The 19,886-nt window shown below is 46.8% G+C and overlaps 1 long non-coding RNA gene across 1 annotated transcript; it reads left to right on the forward strand.

The window, feature by feature from the left end:
- The first annotated feature begins 17,874 nt into the window (after nucleotides 1-17,874).
- Nucleotides 17,875-18,840, forward strand: LOC119703555. The gene is made up of 3 exons (XR_005257655.1): nucleotides 17,875-18,111; nucleotides 18,468-18,530; nucleotides 18,666-18,840. It is a non-coding gene; the product is annotated as an uncharacterized LOC119703555 (long non-coding RNA).
- The last annotated feature ends 1,046 nt before the right edge of the window (nucleotides 18,841-19,886 follow it).

Raw genomic sequence — 19,886 nt, forward strand, 5'->3', positions numbered from 1 at the left:
AAATAAATATATATGTTTTTAAATTAAAAGACAAATGAAAGAAAGGGTCATAGTTGGCTAAAAATGAATTGCGCAGTGCGTAAAAGAGAAAACAGATTAGAGAAGATAATGTTTTAGTTTAAGTGTTCCATCATTATTAATTCATTTGGTGCTCTTTATGATAATACCAATCATTTGGAATTCATTTGGTGTTTATGTGGATGTCATCTCGACTCCTGCAGAAATTCCAAAGTAATTCAGCATTAATGTGCTATTAAAAATTGTTACCAGCCACTACCTTCATTACTCCACCAGCCCAGCCTAATCTTTCTTCTCTCATTCTCTAAATTCAAATTCCAGTGTTTATTTTGCTTTTATCTTTATTAGGGTTCTAAAATGTAATGCTTCTATTTAAAAATTCTCCTTATGCTACATGAGTATTGTCTCTTTCTTTTGACAGCACCAAAATTATGCAAATAAAAGAGGGGTGATTCTTCATTTTATTGTTGGCACACGACTGAGAAACACCCAAAGAGGCTTCAGCTTATCATTTACAGGAGTGAATTCACCGAGCTGCTACTTGTGCGTGCAGCAGATAGCAGTGAACCAAATGTGGATGAAATAACCCCTCTCCTGTGTGCAGGTCCTTGGGTTTGGGCTCCACAGGTGCCTCAGGGGAAGGGAGGCAGCTGCCCCAGCCCTCCCAAGGGTGCAGGGTCCCCAGGAGGGACCAAACTGCCGCTGACGACCCCTCTCTGCACTCACCCCACCACTGGAGCATCCCGCTGCTTCCAGCTGGGAGCAGTGGGGTGGCAGCTGCCAAAAGGGATGTTCTGGGTCCAAGCCCCAGCAGCAGAGGGAAAAAAGGCTGCACTTTCATGTAACATTAACACAACAAAATAAATAAAGGAGATTAAATGCAAAAACCTTACATTAAAGGAATATCAATTAGCTTTTATAGTCAGGAACTTGATGGTTGGAAACTGCCAGATTGCTGAGAAAAATAAAAAAGAAAATCCCAAGGCTGGAGTCAGCCCCCAGCTGTGCCTGTCTTGTTGTGCAGCTCCATAATTATACGATCCATACTATTTTCCCCCTGGATATCTGCTGCTTCGGACCACACACATCTCATGGCACACTGGGGCAGAGTAAAGTCTGGGCTTGGCAGCTCTCAGCATCCACAACCGGAGTGTTGACCTTGCCACCAAACACTGTTCCCTAGCAAACATTACTTGTCTGACACCACAGGGTGCCCCAGCCCCGTGCGTGGGGGGAAAGGCACAGGGGCAGGGATTCTGGGATTCTCAGTGCCCTGTAGCCCAGAGGGAGCAGGGAACACAGCACCCAGCTGGCCACCGAGCACTCTGAGCACGGTTTCCATGGACAGCAGAGCCAAAGGGCCCTGAGGGACGGGAAGGGCCATCAGCAGGGCCAGGTCAGTACCAGGTGGGAGAAGGGGAACAGCCAGGGCTGGTCACACCAGGGCTGACACGAATCACCCCTGGTGCTCACCTGGCCATGCAATAGGCAGGTGACACCCCCATCCCACAGCATGGCCAGGTCCCAGCTGAGCATCCCTTGCCGCTGCCACAACCGCAGAGCGCAGATTTACAAGGAGAATAAAGCCCACTGCAGAGGAATTTTCCACTTAATCAAAATCCTGAGAAGGATATGAATGCTTATAGGTTAAAGGAACCTGGCAGCTCTAACTTGTCTGTCATGTCTTTAAGGATTGCCATTAAGTCATAAACGTGACAAAGATTAAAGAGTTTATTAATGTTATTAGAGAGTTGAGATAAAATGCTATGCCTTGCAGGGGCTCTCTCCCTCTCTCACTATTTAATGAAAACATTTTCATCACTTTCTGAATCCATTATACCAAATATTCATTTCAGGAGTCCTAAGATGATTTTATTTTAATTAGAAAAGATGTGGCAACCACCTGAAAGTACTACAGTTAAAATACTTTGCCACAGTTCCTCTTCTCACTGCTGCCATCAGATGAGTTTCCTCAGCCTTGCAGAGGAACCCAGGGTGAGTGAAGCAGCACAGGGAAGTTCTGTGGCATGGTGAGACCAGCAGGCCAGCCCCTCCTGAACATCCTGAGGGCCAGCAGCACCTCAGCCCAAGACGTGCAAATGGCTCTGTGCACGTCCAAAGTCACCACCAAGGCTGTGAGGTGAGGAGAGACACTGCATCCACAGGTAGGACCAGGGATAAATCCCTGGGGAGCAAGCCAGGGGTGGGAGCATCTTCTGCAGGCACAGGAGACAAAGTGAGGTGCTGGCCGGTGGAGCAAAGCAAGTGAAGGAAAAGAATCTCAAGAAGATGAAAAAAGGAGTTTGTGATGGCCCATGAAAGGAGTCCTATCCTCTGCAAATCTCTGGCAACTAGTCACAAAACCAGAAGAAGATGAGCAGCCAAAAGCCCTTTTTGACGTGGGTGCTAATTCGTGGTTAGAGCAGGTCCAGTCTTTTCCTGCTAAAGCCTGGAAATCAAAGCAGCACTGGGACAGTCACACATTTCTACGTGAGCCTCCCCTTCCAGCTCAAGGTTTTGTAACTGTATTTGAAATGCAAGCAGCTCACAAATGCTCCTCCTTTTTAAACTTTCCAACTAACCCAATTTAATTTGTTAATTTATTCTGTAACCTGATTTACTGTTAATTTATTTTGGTGAGTAAGATATCCCAGCTTTAAGTTCCAATTAAACAAAGGGGAGGGCTTAATGCTTCTGCTGCACGATATCTCCTTGCCACATTGTATTCCATTTTAACACCACGCTGAAGCATCGCCAAAGTTTATTGCCACTAACTAATACAAATCCACACACCTGCAAATTAATGTCATGCACACAGCAGATTGCTCCTTGCAAACCTACCTTTAAGAGGGCAATATTGGCATTAGCAAGCATCACTTGTTGCTTAGCAACAGCCATAGCATCACTTGGGGCAGGTCTATCCTAAACAGGAATGTAAAGCCCAGGGATGTGGCTGTCCACTCCAACTCACGCATCCCTGCAGGTGCTGCTCACCCCTCATTAATACATCTAGGATTTGCTAATTTCCTTTTTTGTTTTTTTTAGGTGTGTTTCATTTTAGGGGCGTTAAAAACAATAAAATAATCCTCAGCCATTAAACTGACTTTAAGCAGCAGCCCAAAGCTTACTGTCCCGTTCTGATCATGTTGGCAATGGCAGCCCAAGCCAGCAGGAGCACAAACTGCTCAGGTTGTGCTACACTATTGCCAGCTCAGCAATTTGCACTCGAGACTTTTAAAAAATTTACACACAGTTCGTTGCAATCAACTCAAGACAGCAAGAGGGAAATCAGATTGTATCAGAACCATCCTGAGGGCATCCTGAGGCTGTTCTCAGTCTTCCTGAAGCCCAGGGAAGCCCCTAGAGCCAGAAACTGTCAGCTCTCACCTCTACTCGTGACCAGCCCTTGCTGTGACACATGCCTTTTGAGTGGTGCGTGCATCCCTGCACCCATCCACCATCCATCCATCCATCCATCCATCCATCCATCCATCCATCCATCCATCCATCCATCCATCCATCCGTCTGTCCGTCCGTCCATCCCTCCCTCTGCACTGCTGTGCCTCCCCCAGCTCCTCCCCTGGGCTCTCAGCCGGCCAAGCAGCTCTCCCTGTGCTGCTCCTGCCTGCCCTCTGCCAGCTGCGGGTGCCAGCCAGCTGCTGCCCTGGGCCAAGAGAGTGGCCAGTAAATAATCGAACAGCATCCATTAGCCCTGCCTCGGGCAGCCCGAGCAGAGGGGCCCCCAGGCTCAGGCCCAGGTTTTGAAAGGCATTATGGCGTGACTGTAGGCACGGCTTATTCACAAAAGATGAATGCAGGGGTTTGCAATCAAGGGGAAATTAGCGTCTCTGCCAGCAGAGAGGGTGAAGATGCGAGCCAGCCAGCACTGCCAACAACCTTGATTCTGTTTTTGGCAAAGCTGGCTGGCTTGGCAAACACAATGGTAATGAGATAAACTGAAATACCAGGCAACAGGGCCGCTCTTTGAAGTAACTATCCTCCAGGGCAACAAGGAACAAGGCAAAAAGGTTTTTAGAGACATGGTTTGGATGCACAGGCAACATTATTTGCATTCCTGAAGTCTGCCCTCGGTTTGCAAGGCTTGGCTGTGCTGATGCCAAGCAGCCAGAGGAAGGGCAGGAAAGCCCCAGCAGCAGGTACAGTAACAGGGCAGAACAGAGAGAAGGGGAGCCCTGCAAGGAGCTTGGCAAGGCTGAGGTCAAACCCTTATTCCTCCTGAGAAATGCCCACTGGGGTGGCCACACCCTTCCCAGCACGCTGAGATGCTCTGCTTCAAGCATTTAACTTTCAGAAAGGCATTTTCTGTGTGAGAGGACTAGAGACAAGAGGAAGGATTAAATGATAGACTGTCAGATCCCTCGGTCAGGAAGTACAGGTAAGCAGCAAGTGGGATTTCATCTGGCAGGACCTGCAATGTCACGGACACAGGAGAAGGAGCAAAAGGCAAGGAAAGGGTAATTCATGGCACAACTTGTGCTCCCTTGGGCTGCTTCTGACTAACCTGGTAAGGTGCTGGCTTTTCCCTATGGGGACACTTGAGTCTAGTCTAAATTTGAGGCCTTAAAATTATTTTCCAAGTAACATTATTGACACCACCAGTTCCCTGCACACACTGGGCCATGAGGAGCAGGTTTCAGAGAGGCCACTCACTGCCTGGGCAGGCAGCTGGGATGGTCAGCATGTCCCCAGCCCTATGGAGGACAGGCTGGGCAGGGTGCAGGACACATCCTGCAGCTCCTGGCTTCCCCTGCAGACAGCAGGGCCTCTGTCCATACCCCTCAAGCACTAGGGAATTTAATTTTTTTTTAAAGTAATGACAAAGGCTAAACAGCTGAAAGCTCTTACTTTTTTTGCCCACAGTCCTGAGGAGGAGGGAGCCACCTGCCCAACTGGCCCAGTCACAGAATCCCAGCATGGTCTGAGTTGGAAGGGACCTTTTAAAGGTCATCAAGTGGATGACCCCTCTGCAATGAGCAGGAGCATCCTCAACTGGACCAGACTCCTCAGAGGCCAGTCCAGCCCAGCCTTGAGTGTGTTCAGGGATTTCTGCTGGACCTTAGAAACCTTTCCTTCTAACAAAGAGAAGAACCAGAGGGTGAAGCCTAGGCACATTCTTCAAATCCCTTAAAAAAATACAACATTTTTAAGAATGATCGTGCAGGAACACCTCCAGGGGGCTAGCCCAAGGCTTCTGCCCAGGCTGGATCCCTGCAAATGGTGATTTTGGAGAGAAAAACTCTATTCTATCAGAAGTGCAACGTTTTCCTCTGCACCAAAAATAATCCCTCTTAGAGTAGAACCAACCGAGACAAAACTGTTTATTACATAGGAGAATTATAAGAGAGAAGTGCCTGAATCAGAACAAAATGTAAAAGAGGGGAAACAAACGTAAAAAGCTCTATAAAAGTTTTAATGGATCCTTTCAGATGTGGAGTGGCATTTTAATGTGATACTTAAAATTATTTCTCATTTTTTTTCTCTTCAGCTCTTAGGCAGACCATTAATCTGAGGGGCTTTTTCTGCCTGCAGAGGAGTAACTCTCCAAAGCAGGCACCTTCCAGCTGCTGGCTGGTGGGCAAAGCACGGATGGGGTGGGAAAAGTCAGGGCCCTGGGCTTTGCAGCATGGGGAGGATGGTGTCCCAAAGGCCACACACCCAGTGAGACCAGAGCCCGTGGGAGCCTTGCTGCAGGTTTGGTGTGGAGGGACAAACAGCCAGCACAAAATGGAGTGGGAACATCTCCTGCTGCTCACACATGCACCCAGATACAGCACTCCAGCTCTTGCTAGAAGCTTCTTCTTTCCTTATGCCAAGGATCTACTTTTAGGATTTGGCTCCGGTCTGTGCATTTCCAACACCTTGAAAGTCTCAAACTCTGTGCTTAAATATCTTTGGCCTATTGCTGACCTTTCCAAATCCCAGGAACAGCCATTTCTTCTTGCTGATGCAGATGCAGGAAATTCTTAACTAAATCCGAACTGAAAGGCAGAAAAGCAGATAAGCAGGCTAATCCCATCAGACCCCAGGCTCCCTGGGACTGCAGGTCAAGCCCTTGCTCTGCAGCCCAGCTCAGCAGTTTGCTCACCCCTCTCTTGGCCGTGCTCTATGTGCCTCTCCAGGGCTGGGAAGGAAAGCATCCCCACTTTCCAAGGTAAAGGGAAATATTTTTCTGCCCTAAATTGATTTCCTGGCATTTGTGGTGCATGAAGCCAGTCCCTGGCTACTGCTCCCTGCACAACAGACCTTGCAGAAAATGTGGGAAGTGTATTCAGAGGAACACATGTGGTTTGGGTGGTGGGGTTTGTCTGCATTTTTTATGCATTTTTGCATAAAAAGCCCTCCCCTCCTCAAAATCCAAATTCTCACCAGAAATATGTGATAATACTCCATCAGGAACAGCCATGACTTTTAAAGATAGGTTGATGTTAGTGAATAGGGGCAAATAGTTTCAAATGCAAAAAGTGTCCATTTTGATGCCTTCAGAGACTCTGCTCTGGTTTAAAGGAAATCAAAAAGAAGAAGATGGAAGTCATTTCATCTAGAAAACTGTTGCTTTTGTCTGAATTCAGTCTGCTTTCTCAAGAAGGGAAATGAAATCCCAGCCATTCACTCATTAATGAAAGAGCACCACACTCATTAGGAGCAGCAATGGAGTTGGTTGGAAATAACATTAATAAACCAACTCCCCTGGAGGTCAGTTTTGTCCCCTTGCCTTTCAGGCTTCTGCAGGACGGCTCTTACCAAGTCTGCTGACCAAGAAGAGCCCTGTGGTCTCTGCCAGCCCCAGCCATGGCTTGGTTTGCCTGAGCTGCAGCTGCTGGAGCCCAGCCCTAACCCGAAGGACAGCCTGGCACGAGATCAAAAGACAAATGGGCAGCCTTTCAGCTTGGAGTTGTCTGCAGCCCATGTCCCAGAAGCTGACAAGTCTTGTGCTGGAGGTGGAAGCCTGAAGGTCAAAAAACAATCCCGTGCCTAAAAGTGAAAAAGCACTTTCAGAAGAGGGCGAGTGACATTGCAGACGTGCTGCGCACAGAGCGCGCGGGGCTGGAGTCATGCCTGCAGGACAGCCTGGGGCCTTGGCCCTGCTCTCCTCAAAGCTGGAAGAAAAATGACCCTAGGAGGACAAGAATACAGTATCTACAGCGCTGCTGTTTCAAAAATACTGGTTTTTAAATGTATTTGCTCTACCAAGTGCCACTTAAAAGTGGCTGCAAGTGATCAATGTCATTTCTCCCTCAGGGAGCCAAATTTCTTCACCCCAACACACATCAACTGCTGAGGCAGCCACAGCTGCCGTGCCAGAGGCTACACAAGGAACACAGGGCCCCTCACACCAGGGCATCCCAAAGGTGCAGCCAGCCCTGCTCCTCACCCCTGGCTCCAGTCAATAGCAGAGGAAGGTTGCGTCCCTCAGCACGCTGTCCCTCAGCAGGGCTGCCCTGATGAACACCAACTGCTGCTGCCTTCCAGCAGCCCCTGCAGGCCCTCCTCCATCACTGCCAATGGGCCAGCACTGCGGAAGGGCAGCCTGGGGACTTTGGGGTGGACAAATGCTGCACTGGATGGCCCACCATGCCTGTGCAGGAATAGCAGGGGGGGACCTCGTCTTCCCTCTCTCTTTCCCCCAGGTCTTCACAAATGGAACTTGTCTTGTATTAAAATTGTTGCACATTGATGTTGCCATAATTAGTACTTGGATAAAGTAAGGAAAAAACCCCAGAATACTAAGAAACACCAGGCTCAAAACCAGGAGTTCAGCAGCACAGCTGAAGTATTTCCAACCCTCTCCTATCAAAAATACACAGAGAATGAAGGAACCTCTTGACCATGTCCTTATCTCACCCTTGTGATCTCCAGGGACTGGAGGGCTGGGGGAGAGTTGTGTGCTCTACACAGCAGATTATTAAAGGTTGGTCTAATGGATGCAGAATGTATTTGTAGATCACATATTACACAGGCACTCTGTGTTACACACCTTCCCCCTCTTCAGATTCACCCACACCACTGGAAACAGCATCACCTCCCCATGGGTTACTGGAACCCCAAAGCCCCCACAAGCGCTAGTTATGGGTCTCTCACTGGTTTGATGTGCCCTCCCATGTCCTCATGCCCTTGGCTGCTCTATGTATCTGTTTAGTGTTTCTAGATGAAATTTTTTCCTGGGCCATATCAACATACCCTGATGATGAAATATGTCAATCACAGCATGGTGAAGCAGCAAAACCAACAACATTACACAGCACTACCCTTCACCAGAATAAGACCTACCCTCCCATGGGAAACCTCTGATCCCACCAGGAGTCTCAAACATGGGTTATATCCCCGTGTCTCTGGCGCTTTTTGGGAGTGGCACAAAGGCAGCAGCTCACAAAGAGCAAATATGTCAGAAGATCTTTTGTGACTGCAACGATGCTCTGGCCATCAGCCAGGGTTTGGTTCCTGCCCCTGGCTGAGCACCACTTTCTGACTGCACCACACCACTCCCCAGTGCTGCTGGCACAAAGAAAATTAATAATACTGACACACAGGGCAAGGGTTTGCACAAGAAGAACACATCACTGCCCCTGATTTTGCTGAACTACACCCAGCAGAACCTGGGGACGCCAAATAGCCTTTGGTGACACCTAACACACTGATCTGGTCAGCTGGTGACATCATGCTGAATTTGATGAATATTTTTAATGAGGAAAGAAAACCCTGAATTCAGAAATAAATATTTTGAAAAAGGCCTTAACATTTTCTCAAACTTTGTTTTCTTACCTTGAATTTTTCTAGAAGGGCACACACAATAGATTGTAGACATTTTGTCCCTACCTGGTATTCTCTCTTTGTAACTAAAGGAGAGATTTATTTAAGATGCTTTTAAAATTAGCTGCTGAAAAGACTCTGCAGACAACCATCATCTTCCACAAAGAAAGTGTCAAGGGACACCATCTAACACTTCTAGACACTGCTGATGGTGTAACTTCTCCTCCCACTGTGTTTGGAAGTTCCCAGGTGTCCTAATGCACCTGGAAAGACTGCTGAAAAGTGTTGTTTGCCCTTTGAAAGCAAAAACCTTTCAAACCTAAAAAATAATTACATGGATTTCACATGAAGTGACACGGGTAATATGCTGTTAAATAGAGACGTGCAAGGCAACAGACAAAAATGTCAAGATCAGAAATGGATAATCCCAAAAAGCCACTCTTACAGGAGAGACAGAGGGAGAAAGGAAAAATAACCATGGTCTGAATAATATTGGAGAGTAAGGAGTGGAGAATTAACCTTTTCCTAATTAATTATGAGTCACAAGGCAAAGGAAATCAGCCAGTTGAGAGCGAGATGGGGATTTCAGCCCTTGAAATATTTGGGTTGTCCTTTAAAAGCAGCAGGAGATGCCGTCAGGAGAGGGGGTGGAATGGGGCTGGGACAGTGCCCCAGGGCACCTAGAACAGCCCCCGGAGCCTGGCAGCCCCGGGAGCACCGAGACATGGCAGATAGAGATCAGCAAACCCATCCTGAACGGGGTTATTCAAAAGGCAACCAAATTTTTGCAAGAGGAAAATGATCCGGGAAGTTGGACTTCAGAAGACTTCTTTAACCTCCCACAACCCTCTATTTCATATGCTCCTACCATCAGCTCTTAATTCTTTAAATATTACCATCTTTAGTAACAGGAAAAGATGTGAAATTATTTGCTGAAGGTATAAAATGGAGAAAATTTGATTTTTTTTTTTCCCTTTAGTCTGGATCTGCAGTTCTCAAATCATCCAACACCTCACTGCAAACCTCCTGCTTCATCCCTACAGCACATACCTTGAGTGCAACTTGGCCAGAAGCGGGGGATTTTTTTTCTCTCTTTTATTTTTAAACCACTCCATTTTTATTAACACCCACACTCTTACATCTGAAGATGGAGAGCTCTCATGGACACTGGACTCACACAAACGCGGATCCGGCAAATGACGTAGAGAGGATTCAGGTGGAGAGCCACACTCTGTTCTGTCTGCCTGGTCCTCTCAAAGCTCATTAGAGCAGCAGAAGGTGCAGACCTGCTGTCTGGCACAGTAGTGTTGAATCTGGGGAAATACGCAGCTTTAAAGAATGCTGCTCGCTTCCTTGAATTACGTGCTGTCGCACTACACAAAGCCCTCGACTGATGTGGTGGTAAACAGGGGGGAAATATTTAGCAGCACTAGAAAGAAAAGAGGAACAGAGAGGATGGAAAGAGTGCTATGTTTCACTGCAGAATTTAGCCCGCCTTTTTCTCCCTTCGCACCTCCCATTAAGCTGGGTGTTGTCCAAGAGGAAAAGATATTTTTCTGAGCCCTTTAAATGGTATTTTTCAACTCAAGTCAGCTAAAGAAGCCAGGATTTCCATTCATATTAGTCCTTGGATTTACATGTAGCTCATTTAGAGCAGCCAGCATTTTTTCAATCTGTGCATGAAGGTTAAAAGCATCTTGCTTGCCTTCACCCCGTGTGGTATCCTCAGATGGCTGGAAATCACTCAGAAACAAACAAACAAACCAGCCCACTGCAGCACTGTACACTGCAGAATAGTTGCTATGATGCCTAGTGCTAAGAAACAGAGTTATTAGTGAAGCTCTGAGGTTGGGCAAACATGTTTAGCAGTGAGGAACCAGGCTTGTTTTGTTCTTCTGTACTTTTTAGGACAAACTTTACTAAAGCAAAATGCCAATGGAAAAAAAAATGTTTCTTTTTGCAGGCCTACAGGTTTTATGAAAGGGAGTTTATCTAAGGGGAGAAAAAAACAGAAGCAAAAACATGCTGCTCTATTTCTTCAATTACAACTTTCCCCTGCTATGGCCTTTCTTGCTCCCATTCAGTATTGGATTTGTGGCTACTGCTCCTGGCAAGCAATGAAGTATCTGGAAAGGGAGATTCTGTGGAAAAAGCATGCTAGGAGAAAAAGCCCTTCCCAAATGAAGATTGATTTTCTCAAGCCTTCCTTCAGCAGTCTGCAATGCTGTCAGAAGATTCAGAGGGAAAAATACTTTGGTGTTTGTTTTGGGTTGGGTTTTTTTTTTTTTTTTGAGGGATGAGGTCCCTTTACAATAGATCTGCACTACCAAAAATCAAAATCCTACACTGAGGAAATGTCCCAGGTATGTGAGATCCCCGTGTGTTCCTCCTGTGCCCTGAATCCCCGAGCTCTCCTGTCCTCCCTTCCTAAGTGATGAAGAGCAGAAGGGACGAACAGGGGAAGCGGTGGGACCTGCCTGCAGCAGGCATTGTGCAGGCAGGGACGGGTACAGTTGCCACGGATTTATGCGTCACTCGGGGGAATTTTTAGTGAAATGATTCAAGCAGCACCATGTGAGCATGAGATCAGGGTGAGAGCCAGGTGAAAAGCAATGGCCCAGCAGCTGCTTGGTTTGGAGGACTAATTATGGGACAGAGTCTTACACATCTGGGTCATGGCTTCACATCCATCTCAGCTGCATGCTAGCGACAAGGTCACTGCTCTTTGATAGCTCCTTGGTGGCAGACAGGAAATGCTCTGCAGGTCCAGACTGGTTTGTTGGGCACTGGGCTGCTCCTCAGGGTACCCTGCATGGCAGGGACTAATTGATCTTAGCGTTGGCAGCCTAAACAGAGATCTCAGGGCTGATTTGATGCACAGCAAGAGGCCACCCTGGAAGACTGGCTACCCTACCAGCTTCCCTATCACCCAGAGAACAGAACGCTCTCCCACGAGCTTGCTCGAACACATTCGACACTGCAAAACAAAATGGATTTTGGCAAAGGATCAAGAGCAGCAGAGTGCACCCAGTGCAACCTCTTCACCATTCTTTCTCACAGCAGGAGTAACCTTTTTGTGGCTGCAACCCTGAATCGGCTGAGAGATCTCCAGAAAACCTGGCAAGACAGCCTGGAGCCTGTGGACAGTGTCAGGCTTCAGTAGGTAAAGATCCATGAGCTAAAATAAAACCAGGCTATACACACGCCCATTTGAGGGCTGCAGCATCCTCTTGGTGCAGGCAATGGGAGAGTCTCTGGGATGGCAGAGGAGGAGGTTCACAGCTCTAGGGTGGGTTGCAGGCTGTGCAGGGCACCAACAAGCAATCATGTGAAACTCTGAGCAGCAGCAGCACGGGTTCAGTCCTGCAGCCAGCACATGTAAATAACTCCTGGTGAACTGTGCTCGGGTTAAAAAGCAAGTTCAGCCCGCTCATGGCTGTGATTTGAAGGCGGGGTCACCGCCTGTAACCCAGAGCACGACAGCACACGAGAGGGCAACTCTGCAACCCTCAGTGCTTGCTGCGTAAACAAACTAATTTGCAGCCTGACATTTTAGCTGTTTCCTATGTAGATTACTTTCTGCTTATTCAATACTTCTGAATAAAAATGCTTAATGCCTGTGAAGTAATGAATAAGCTATTAATACTGTGCACCGTGGATGCTCAGTACCTGATTTAACCTTCTTTTTCTTCTTCTAACCTCAACAGGGGCTCTGAAAAATATGCAATTTTTTTTTAAACTAAGTTAATAAGTGTTTTGAGTCACTGAAAATAATTACTATCAAGAACAGACAGCAGTATGCATAGGGCATATAAAAGCTAGCAAGGGCAGAGTGCAGGTGAGAGAGAGAGAGAACAAGAGAAAAAATGCTGTCAAATACCCCGATTCTTCCAGCCTAGAATTCTGATTTTCACATATAAGAATAAACAGTTTTCAAAATATACCTCTGTGAAGAGGAAGTAACTCTGAAGGTCCAGAAGGCACCACACTTTTGACTTTTGGATGCTCTCCGACCCTGTCTCTCCCAAGGGGCAGAGCTGGCTTCTCCCTGGAGCCCTGTCAGATCGCACCAATGCAGTTTGCATGACAAACTGGCTGGGCAAGATTTACATCCAACTTTGGGTTTCAATAATGTGATTTCAGTTCCTCATTTAACTAGTTCACACAATTTTCAATATTTTTGGGGAGTTGCTTTTTCTTTCTTCTTTCGCTGCCTTAATGTAGGCACTCTGTTGGTGACCTCTGTAAAAGGATAAAAAGTGCTGTGTTGGGCAGAGGCTGTCAGAGAGGACAGCTGGCCTGTGACAGATCCTGTTTGACTATTTCTCACACTGTTGTCATGCCCAGCCCCGTGAACCTGGCCCTGACCAGGTACTCAGCAATGAGCTGAGGGACGTGCACCCAGAGCCTGCTGCTCTTTCATTCTTTTCATGCCATCATGTCCCATCAGCGCTGCTCATCACAGACAGTAACTCAGGTTGACATCATTCCTACCAGAGATGGGAGCTATTGAATTATCTAAGGACAAACCTAAATACTAGCTTTTAAAGGATAACTGATCTACTAAAAGCAAGTATTGTTTTGGACATGCCATGTCATATTTATCACACTCGGCTTTGCATGGTGCTGTTATCTTCTGCCACGTCATCCGAGCAATATGAAGTTGCATGGCACAACATGACAGATGCCTCAGCAATGAAGGAAAGACACTCTCTAGATTCCAAGTCCATTATCGCTCATCTCAAATAAAAGATTCAAAGAATATGAATGATGGTGTGTCTGCAGGCCAAAAGTGACTCAAGTCTCCTCAATTATCTGCAGAAAACAGATCTTAATTCATGCATTTTTCACATAATTAATGCCCTACTTGCTTCCATTAGATGTTATTTCATTATTATCCTATTCCAAATAACCTGATTGAAAAGCAGGAAAACCTCTTCTTTCAGCTTTGCAACAACAATAAAAATTCTCAATAAAGGCAGTTGAGATGGCCACGATACACAGCAGAAGGGTTAGGGCATCAGCCTATACAGAGTAACACCATACTACTTTAGAAGGCTTCAAGCATCTGCCCTTCTTGTTCTTCAGCCCAACCTTTTATCCCCTCATGCTGATGCACCTGTGTGCCTCTGCTCCCTTTGGTGGTTGGGCAGTGTCCCTGGGCACTCCATGGCTCACTGCTGTCAGTGCTGCTCACCTGCTTCACAGCTGCACCCACTGGAGATGAGGCTGGGCCCAGCCCCACTCTCAGTCACCACAAACTGTGTGACTACACCTTTTAAGTACAATACATATCATAATCCCTTATTTACTGCTAGAAAATCTCCCCTCTGTTACGATGATGCATCATCTCAAGTAATCTCCACAACAACACAAAAGCACTGTCAGTCTTCAGAGGAGCAGCCCATTCTTGTCCTTTCCAAGAGGGTTGATTTCTTAAATGTTCCTCGAGAAATTTCAGAAGACAATAAATCATTGAGAACATATTGTGATAAAAAGTATCCTAGAAGAAAGCATCCATGCATATTCAGCTTCAAGTTATTAAAAGGTTTCTAATTTTTATTCTCTTTTAATGAAGATGGAAAGAAAAAGCAGACAGGTTATCCTGCCTTTCACTGAAAACGACATCCCCTTTTTCCAGAAATATCCAAAAGTGAAAGGGAAAAACAGCTCTGTTTCCATATATAGCTTCTGATCTGAAACTGGGGAAAACAAACAGCATTTTCTCCCAAAGAACGCATCCCTTTTGAAGGAAGTTAAAGCATTGGTGAGCATTTCAATCACACTCCCTAAAAGCCTACCCTCCATTTGGAAAGGGCTTTTACCAGAAACAACAAAACCCCTTCCCTGAAGCTCTGGCTGCCTGGTCCCTGTGACCTTGCAGATCCTCCCAGCCACCACAAAGGCTCAGCTGCAGGAGCAGGTGTCGAGGACGAAGCTGCTTCTCTGCTCCAAAGGCAGAGCTTGTTCCCTGTAGGTAATCACGGCCCAACCTGCAGCTCCTGCCATTTTTCACGTCCTTTTAAAATCACCCCTGCATCATTTTTTAATGGAGCTGCTCCTCCTGCTCCGTGCCCCACATATCTGCTGGAGGAATACAATGCACTGGCAGGTCCGGGCTGACCGGCCATATGCTGTTCAATTTGTAACTGCTGGTGTCCTGACCTCGCTTTTGTCCGAGCTGCAGAAAAGTCCAACCGAGCAGCTGAAATATTCTCTTTTATCTGAAGCTAAGGAAACTATTTTTCCCCCTTCACAAAACTTAATTTGCTTTTCAAAGGGAAAAAAAAAAAAAAAACCAAAAACCAAACACGTAGTTTATTATTGTGCTCCTCGAATGTCTGAGGAAATACACAGAAAATGCCTGGCACATATGGTATTTTTATGTGGCTTATTTTTTTCCTCTGTCTGCAAGTCTGTGTAGAATCATTACTACTTGGCACACAGCAAAAGGAAGTCTCCTGTGCACAACATGATTTAGTCTGGCCGATAAAGTGGAAGTGGATTTCTTCATTGCATATTAAGTTCTACTGGGTACCACTTGCACAAGAGAGTAAAATTGCAGTTTCATGTTGTTCTATGCTGATACATTTCCTGTCAGACAGCCACATCTCTCTTTTTCCCCAAATATTAAAATTCCTCCCAGCAGAGACTCTCCAAATTTCCCATTCTCACCAATGGGCTCTCCAAATGCAGTTACTCTTGTGAGCACAGAGGCACCAGCTGGGAGCCAGGCACTGGGGTTCCCTCTGTGGGGACCAGGCTGGGTGGCCACGGGACACACTGAGCCCTTGCAGGGAGGGCCCTGCTCCCCTGCACACCCCAGGGACGGTGCTGCAGGAGGGGTGGTGTCCTCCTGGAGCCTCTTCCAGCCACAGCCTCACCCAGAGCCTCTCTCTGTTTCCCAAAGGCTCATGCTGCCAGTGCGCCGAGGATGCGGCTGCATCCTCCTCTTGCAGCCCCCATTCCACCAAGCTCCCTCTCTTCCAGCTGAAGCCCCAGGGCCCACATGCTGCCCAGATCCCAATCCACCTTGTGCATGGATGGTGGCTCTCTCCTTGCTCCCCTCATGCTAAATATTCCTAAGGACCTGCCAGGCTGCGTGCAGCCTCTGGGGCTGAATCCCTCGCCTCAGCAGCTGTGGAGCAGTAAGAGGTTTCCCCTCCCCAGCTGAAGTGCTTGCTCCTCCACACAAAACACTACATCACATCCGATATACTGACACCTTCCCAAAATTTAAGGGCTAGTAACTACTGCTAGAGGAGAGCTGGTCCACTCTGCACTGCAGTTGCTGGCATCCGTCAGCAGGCTGGGGGGAGTTGTGCTGGTCCAGACTGGCTGCTCGGTGCCAAAGACAATGCAGGACATCAGTCCCTGCTTCTCTAACCCACAAAGCTTCTTCTCTAATCTTTCAGAGCACAACAAACAGAGTGCTTCCAGTGAGACTGACTCATAACAGACATACTACTTTCTTTAAAAAACCATCAAAAGGCAACATTAGGGGTTCAGGGACTAATTTCTCTGGGCTGTGTCCCTGGAAGAAGCAACCTGTGATGAGAGGGGAAATGTCTTCTGCTGGAATAGGTCCCATCAGCATTGTTAGTCTCACTGCCTAATAACATAAACCTCACTCAATCATCACATATTTAACAAACCAGCCAGTCCAGCCTCTGTTTCCTAAGAAGCTTCTGACCAGTGTCAAACAGCCCTGGCTGAGCAGCAGAGGTGCCAACGGCATGACAAGCGTCACCGTGACAGATGGAGCAGGCTGACAGGAGGGAAATGGCACTGTGACCCGGCCCTCAGAGAAGCCCTTCAGCGGCAAGCAACCAGATTTCATGTCTTCAGCCCTTGCTGGGTGCAGACACTGCTGCTCTGGTGCACAAGATGCAGCCTCACTTCTTCCCAAGCCATGTCCCATTCATATCCCCTTTTCTGCCCTGTCCAAGTGTAGCAGACAGCCCCTGCTACATCAGCCCCTCAGGGCACCAGCCTTCCCATGCTGGGCTCTCCTCCCACCACACCTTCCACAACTCTTCCCATAGCCAGCCCTTCACCTTGGCAGTTAGATGGCCTCACCCCATCTCTTTGAAGTCACTGGTAGCTTGGACAGGAAATTCAATGAGATGACAATGACCTGTATGGCCCCGGCCGTTCTTCCCTCCCCTACTAATTCCCTTCTCCATCCTTTCCTGTCATTTTGTTTTACCTATTACTCCATGCCTAATAAATTATCAGTAATGCTCCAGCATCAAACATTTATTATCCTGAGCAGCACGTGAGTAATGAGTGAGTTAACCTCCAATTTTTGTCCATATAATTCACGCATATTGATTTTACATGAAAAGAACTCCTGACTTACATCGGATGACCCTGATAAATTTAATCTCTTTAATGCTTCTTCTTTCTAAATAAATGGAAAATGTTTTCCTCTAGAAAGTTTCTCACCAGTAAAATCTGTATTGAAACTTGGCAAAAAACCTCCTCCACTACTCTGCCAAATTAATCGATAAAATTAAAAACCCCAAACCTGCATAAAAATGCTCCAATTCCTCCAAGCATTGGCAGCTCATCAGCCTGACAGTGTTGTTACAGCCTTACAGTGCTGTTACAGTGACAGGTAACCAGAGCTGACAGCTGGTGTCAAACCCCCCCGCTGGAATTTAGCAGCAGAATGGGACAGGTACCAGTTTGGGGGGAACTTTTCTCCGGTTCTCATCACCTCTCCTTTCCCCACAGCGCTGCCTCAGGGCTGGTGGCCCAAGCAGCAATTCTGTGAAGGGAGCATAGGGACAGCACAGCACCTCTTCCCAAGCCATGGGGACCCTGAGGAACCCTCTGCCATGGGTGTCCGTGGCCCTTGTAGCTCCATAAGGCCTGCAGTCCCTGGCTTGGCTTTGCTGGGTCAGAGGAATGACCAGGAACCCAAACTGCATTTGGTGCTGGCTCCCTTGGGGTGCCACAACTTTTCCGTAGGATGCACACAGGGCTGGGAGTTTTAAACACACAAAAACTTGCAGAAGGCTCACAGCAGGAGTCAGGAGAGTGTTTCTTTAGATTCCATAGATAAGGCAGCTCTCTCTTCCATCCTCCATCTGTGCCAGGTACAGCAGAAGGTTGATGCAAAAAGGCTGGAGGAGACAGGCTCCAGAGACGGGCTGGGAAGGCAGCTTGGCCAGCAGCTGGGACCACAGCCAGGCCAGGGCTTCGCCACAGCCCAGCAAAACTGAAGAAAAAAATTAATTTGGAAAATTAAAAAGATATTTTGCCACAGGGAAGATATGTAGCTGGGCATGGACACAGGTCGCTCCCTGCCAGAGCAAGGTAAGCTACTGCTCTCTGCAAAAATTCCTCTTTGCTTCAGCTCCAGGTCCCGGCCAAAATGAAGGGAGGGAGAGAGGAAGTGAGATGGGCAGGATGCTGTGCTGAGAGGGGCTGGCACTGGCAGCCCTCTGGAGACACAAACACGTTCTTCCTAGGATAGGGCGTATCAGGGGGTGCTGCCAGAGAGAGCTCGTGGAAACAGAAGGGTTTTGTTTAGGTTGTGCCTTTAAAACATGTCCACTCCCCTCTCAGCCTGCATAGTTTACACTCTCAGCATAGTTTCCCCTGTGGACAGCTCTGGCAGACTCGGTGATTTTTTTTCCAAAGTGAACTCACTCACAAATGCATTTTTCAAGCTCCCACAACTTGAAGAATAGAAGCTGCAGCCTGAGGAAAAAAAGAGCAAGGACCAAAAAAAGGTAACATTGCAGAGCATTCAGGGGCTCAAGCACACAGTATTTGAAATGGGTTTCATTTGCATAGCTCTTCAGTTATTAAGTTTTATTCCTTTTCATGGTAAAATGCCTTTTTTTTCTTTTCTTCTTTGTATAAAGGAAAGGACAGAAATCATGGTCATTTGGACTCCAAATAGATGCTTTTAACCTGCAGGATGTAGGGAAATCATAAAGCATATTTGGCCACATATTAGAAAATGTTATATGTCAGCTACCCAAATATTAGAATCCTATATACCCAAGCACTGGAAACATCCGTGTTGCAGCAAGAAGTCCTGTTTCCAAGCACATGTAAAGGAGAGAAGACAGCTACTGACTGCTTGAGAACATCAGTACAGGATGAGCCACCCAAGTCCACGGAATGTTGCAACATTTTCCCTGGCGATAACAGATAAAGTTATGCTCTATTCTAAATAAACAGCTTGGTATTTCTTCATGTCAAATAGCTCCTTTTGCTGCTTGGGAACACAGTGCCTCTGCCACCACACCCAGGTTATCACTATTCCCCCAAAACAGCCACGCTGAACCTTATGATTCTTTCTTACTGAAGAAACCTTGGAGAATTCAGGCAGGACAACCAGCGTGCCCAGCTAATCTCCACATCCCAAGCAGGGAATCCAAACTCCTGGCATTCTCTCCACCCATGCCATACCACACTTGTTTGGTTTGGACTTTTTACGGACAAAACCAAGAAAGGATAGGATAGGATAGGATAGGATAATCATCACCTGAATTATTTTTAAAGCCCTGTAATAATAACAATAAAAACAATGAGGAGATAAAAATATTTTCATTATTACTTTAAAAAACCCCAAAACCCCATCTGGTGTTGCACGGGGTGGAAGGAATTATGGGAGATTTGATTCACCACGAGCAAATGTTTCCTAACTTTGTTAATTACTGTGACAATTATTACATTTGTTACATTATTACATTACTATGACAAATTACCATCAGGATGCTGATATAAGAATAAATATACTGATATAACTTTATTGTATATTGTCAGAGCACATTAATATGTGCTTAACGTAATAATTGATGAATTTGTTACAGTAGTAATTTACTTTTTTAAAAAAGCATGCTTTTTTTAAAAGCGTGACGGCATACGATCACTGTAATAATTGTGATATTGAGTACAGCAATAATTTAAACACTTTTAATTATTCTTATTAGTTCAGACTATACGACGGGCTTGAACTCCGGTCCACACCACCACCACCACCTTCTCCTCCTCCTCCTCGGGCGGGCCCTTCAGAGGGGCTGCATTCCGCGGTATCTCCTGCCATCTACTGATGCCGGCGAGGAGGCAGCGAGCGC

The sequence above is a fragment of the Motacilla alba genome, chromosome 7 (assembly GCF_015832195.1).
Source record: "Motacilla alba alba isolate MOTALB_02 chromosome 7, Motacilla_alba_V1.0_pri, whole genome shotgun sequence".
NCBI classification, from domain to species: domain Eukaryota; kingdom Metazoa; phylum Chordata; class Aves; order Passeriformes; family Motacillidae; genus Motacilla; species Motacilla alba.